Source organism: Schistocerca americana, unplaced genomic scaffold (genome assembly GCF_021461395.2).
Source record: "Schistocerca americana isolate TAMUIC-IGC-003095 unplaced genomic scaffold, iqSchAmer2.1 HiC_scaffold_1329, whole genome shotgun sequence".
In the NCBI taxonomy this organism is placed as follows: Eukaryota; Metazoa; Arthropoda; class Insecta; order Orthoptera; family Acrididae; genus Schistocerca; species Schistocerca americana.
In genome coordinates this window covers 15,001-20,000 of record NW_025725404.1, presented here as the reverse complement: position 1 = coordinate 20,000, position 5,000 = coordinate 15,001, and the positions used below count along the sequence as shown (strand labels likewise).

Genomic DNA, 5,000 nt, shown 5'->3' with positions numbered 1-5,000 from the left:
ATCTAAGGAACCATAACTGATTTAATGAGCCATTCGCGGTTTCACCTTAATGCGGCTTGTACTGAGACATGCATGGCTTAATCTTTGAGACAAGCATATGACTACTGGCAGGATCAACCAGGGAGCTGCGTCAACTAGAGCTGAGCAGCCGGCCGCCCGGGAGTGTGTCCCGGGGGCCCGCGCGAACACGCAAGCGTCCGCTCAATTATTCTGCAAACAGGAGGAGGCTGAGCTCCCCTGCACAATACACCTCGAAACCCTCTCAGGTCCCGGCGGCGCGCAGCGCCGTCCTAAGTACTTGGTCGGGTTCGAGAGAGGCGCAATCGCCCGGAGTTTGGCGAGTAGACGCTTTAGGTGCGACCACCCGTGCTCCCAACTGAGCTTGCCGCTGCCGACAGAGGCCCGGGAGCGTGCTGTCGTGGCATTGCCGGCGGGAGACAACACGCGCCACCTACGGTGGCCGGCAGCTCCAACGCCAGCGCCACAGAAGGACAAAAGCCCCACTTGGGTGCCGAAGCGAACTCTCCCAGCACAGCGCACGCGCCAACACGTCCGCACAGCTGCGATACAATCCACCTGCGAGAACCGCAGAGGCGACCGAGCAGCAGACGGCGTCGCGGCGCCGAGCGCCGGGCGGCGGCGCATCCTCAGCGCACACAGTCCTCAATCGGACCAGCACACTGCAGATGTCCACCGCGCTTCGCACCGGGCCCGCGAGGACCTACTTTGGCCGCACGGCGCCGCGTGCAGGGTGCGCCGGCGCGCAGCTGCGCCGCCTGCCGCCTCCGTCGGCCGGCGCGCCTGCCACTGGCCGCCCCCACCAGCCGGCTGTAGCGCGTGCGCCCACGCACCGCGCGGCCAGCACGCCGGAAGGCCCCCCCTCACCGGCCGGGGACGGTCCCACCCAGCCACCGCCGCGTATCGCTTCACACCCACATGCCATTCACGTTCGTGGGCATGGTGGGTATCGCTGAAACAACCGGTTGGTAGCTCAACCGATCGTCGCCATCACTGATTCACCTCTAGCGAGAACAACCGCACCACAACGGTTTACCAGTTCTTCATTTGCGTAACGTCACCAGCAAACGTAGACGTCCATCGCCATTTGCAAATTCAACGATTGTTGCATGCCTGTGTCAGGTGTCACGACACACTATGTCTGCCCACATACACGCAACAACATGTGCACGCTTCGCGAACACGTGGAAGGTGGCCCCCGTACGTATGCGATGTCCATTGCGCGAACGACTGTCAACCGGCCTCTGTCGCATGTCGCAGATGTGGAACGCAGTGCACCATGCTATCACGGTGTGTGAGAAGAGACGACTACGTCTGACAACACGCGCCACTACATCAACAGACGGCTCATGCTGATCGCCATCCACGGCATACCATACTGCAATCCAGCTCTTATAGGGAGACGACACGTAGCTGAGTGCACAATATTTGGACCGTATGGTTCGCCGTTGTTGGCACAGTCGTGGTACGGTCACACATGTACCACGATGTATCATTCAGTACATGAGGACCAATGTGCGGTACAGTGTGTGATTTGGACGTACAACATCAGCGGACAGTTGCCACAAGCCGTACCACAACGTAGGCTGTGCTTCGCCATGCGAATGCCAATGAACAACTGCGAAGGGCATTGAGCATGTACGTCCTGCCGCCATCCGCATTACAGTGTATAGCTGCAAGGTGTTTAACATGAAGCGATACTCTGGGGACCGGGCAGTGCGAGTAGCAAACTATATTGCGGGGGTTGCAGTTAGGCAACACTACACTAATTTAACGCGTCGTATGACAATTACAGAGCAGGTTAAGGCCCAACGTGTGTTGGGTTAAGGCCCAACGTGTGTTGGGTTAAGGCCCAACGTGTGTTGGGTTAAGGCCCAACGTGTGTTGGGTTAAGGCCCAACGTGTGTTGGGTTAAGGCCCAACGTGTGTTGGGTTAAGGCCCAACGTGTGTTGGGTTAAGGCCCAACGTGTGTTGGGTTAAGGCCCAACGTGTGTTGGGTTAAGGCCCAACGTGTGTTGGGTTAAGGCCCAACGTGTGTTGGGTTAAGGCCCAACGTGTGTTGGGTTAAGGCCCAACGTGTGTTGGGTTAAGGCCCAACGTGTGTTGGGTTAAGGCCCAACGTGTGTTGGGTTAAGGCCCAACGTGTGTTGGGTTAAGGCCCAACGTGTGTTGGGTTAAGGCCCAACGTGTGTTGGGTTAAGGCCCAACGTGTGTTGGGTTAAGGCCCAACGTGTGTTGGGTTAAGGCCCAACGTGTGTTGGGTTAAGGCGCAACATAGGTTAGGTTAAGGCGCAACATAGGTTAGGTTAAGGCGCAACATAGGTTAGGTTAAGGCGCAACATAGGTTAGGTTAAGGCGCAACATAGGTTAGGTTAAGGCGCAACATAGGTTAGGTTAAGGCGCAACATAGGTTAGGTTACGGCGCAACATAGGTTAGGTTAAGGCGCAACATAGGTTAGGTTAAGGCGCAACATAGGTTAGGTTACGGCGCAACATAGGTTAGGTTAAGGCGCAACATAGGTTAGGTTAAGGCGCAACATAGGTTAGGTTAAGGCGCAACATAGGTTAGGTTAAGGCGCAACATAGGTTAGGTTAAGGCGCAACATAGGTTAGGTTAAGGCGCAACATAGGTTAGGTTAAGGCGCAACATAGGTTAGGTTAAGGCGCAACATAGGTTAGGTTACGGCGCAACATAGGTTAGGTTAAGGCGCAACATAGGTTAGGTTAAGGCGCAACATAGGTTAGGTTAAGGCGCAACATAGGTTAGGTTACGGCGCAACATAGGTTAGGTTACGGCGCAACATAGGTTAGGTTACGGCGCAACATAGGTTAGGTTAAGGCGCAACATAGGTTAGGTTAAGGCGCAACATAGGTTAGGTTAAGGCGCAACATAGGTTAGGTTAAGGCGCAACATAGGTTAGGTTAAGGCGCAACATAGGTTAGGTTAAGGCGCAACATGGGTTAGGTTAAGGCGCAACATGGGTTAGGTTAAGGCGCAACATGGGTTAGGTTAAGGCGCAACATGGGTTAGGTTAAGGCGCAACATGGGTTAGGTTAAGGCGCAACATGGGTTAGGTTAAGGCGCAACATGGGTTAGGTTAAGGCGCAACATGGGTTAGGTTAAGGCGCAACATGGGTTAGGTTAAGGCGCAACATGGGTTAGGTTAAGGCGCAACATGGGTTAGGTTAAGGCGCAACATGGGTTAGGTTAAGGCGCAACATGGGTTAGGTTAAGGTACAATATGGGTTAGGTTAAGGTACAATATGGGTTAGGTTAAGGTACAATATGGGTTAGGTTAAGGTACAATATGGGTTAGGTTAAGGTACAATATGGGTTAGGTTAAGGTACAATATGGGTTAGGTTAAGGTACAATATGGGTTAGGTTAAGGTACAATATGGGTTAGGTTAAGGTACAATATGGGTTAGGTTAAGGTACAATACGGGTTAGGTTAAGGTACAATACGGGTTAGGTTAAGGTACAATACGGGTTAGGTTAAGGTACAATACGGGTTAGGTTAAGGTACAATACGGGTTAGGTTAAGGTACAATACGGGTTAGGTTAAGGCACTTGGGGGGGGGGGGGGGCCCGGTTTGTTGATTGTGATTATCGTAAGTAAATGACTGCGGCATCATCTGATTTGCCACGTCAGGGTGCACCTTTGGCTCATAACAGGCGGCGCTCTGATTCCATGCTTGTGGCAGACCTGTGTCTTTCATTCCTGCCATTGTTTGTGTGGTGTGACAGGAGGCAGTATTGTGATGTTGGGTGCACCCCTGTCTGGGACATGTGTGGGTGTTGGTGGCTTAGCTGAGCAATGGTGGTTGTCGGAAGGGTGGGATATTCTGTTTTCCGAGTGGACCTCCCGGTCTGGTTATGATAGTGTGGATTGTCTAATGTGGCAGAGAGGATGCACTGGGTGTTGTTCCATGCTGGTGCTTACATATTGTCTGTGTGCCTGTTACAGGCAGAGAGTAGTGCGTGATAAGAGTGTCTGGCTGACGTGTGATTGTGAGCAGAGTCTTTCAGCATGTATACGGACAGGTCTATACATTATCTGTATTCTGATGGCTCTATCTATTACTAATCAGCGCCGTGTATACGTTTAATCCGGTTCCAGTCGAAACTATTGTATCTCTGTACATTAGTGACACGGCGAGCCCGCTATGTAGTTACTCGTCTCGGCAGCTTCCACCGGTGTATGGCAAATGATTATAAGGAATCAGTCTAGTCGTCAATACCGATAGTCTGACGTCACATGTCTGGGGTGGGGGACGCTGCGCCCTTCCGGTGGGTCATGGCCTAGGAAGACTCTTCCCACGCAGGGGGGCTTGGACTGTCATTGACTCTTCCGAGTAATATACTTGCCGTACGTTTTTGCGACTGCGAGTGCAACGCTCACCGGTACCGACATGGATGGAGCGCCTCCTAGCTGCCGCTGAGCATCTGCATTCGTACAGCGAGCAACGCGATCGCGTCTGTAGCTCGTACGTGGTACGGCTCGCAGCTCATGTATATGGACAGCGGGAATGTCGCATATTGGACATAACTCTTCATGAAACGCACGTTATAGGGGTGGATTGCACATTGCGAGTGCGAGCAAAGTCCGCCGTTCATCCGCTGGAGTTGCGAGTTGGGCGGTTGGGGTGGGGCACGAACGGGTGCAGGTGGAGTGATTGCCGGTCCACGACTTCGTGCGGCAGAGGCGCTGGCGTTGGGGTGGGGTCGAAAGAAGGGCACTGTGGGCCCATCGCTGTCTTAGTCGGCTTGGCGTCTCATAGATGACGGTATCGTCGTTGCAGGAGGTCATGTTGCGGGAGACCTACAGATGGCGGTATGTTTTGCGGTGCGCTCGACATGGCGGACGTAGTGTTGTCAGATTCGCATAGATGGAGGTATTGCATGTGGTTTCGCCGTATTTTCATAGATGGCGATACTGTTTTGCCGGCATGGTTGGCGTAGTTCCGTCGGATCCCTGTAGA

General features: G+C 53.6%; 1 non-coding gene across 1 annotated transcript in view; it reads right to left on the bottom strand.

Annotated features, from left to right (window-relative positions):
- The window catches only part of LOC124564432, a 1,910-nt gene extending 1,786 nt beyond the window's left edge, over positions 1 to 124 (bottom strand). The window contains exon 1 of the ribosomal RNA XR_006970627.1: positions 1 to 124. This exon is cut by the window's left edge and continues 1,786 nt beyond it. This is a non-coding gene — a ribosomal RNA (small subunit ribosomal RNA).
- Positions 125 to 5,000: the final 4,876 nt, after the last annotated feature.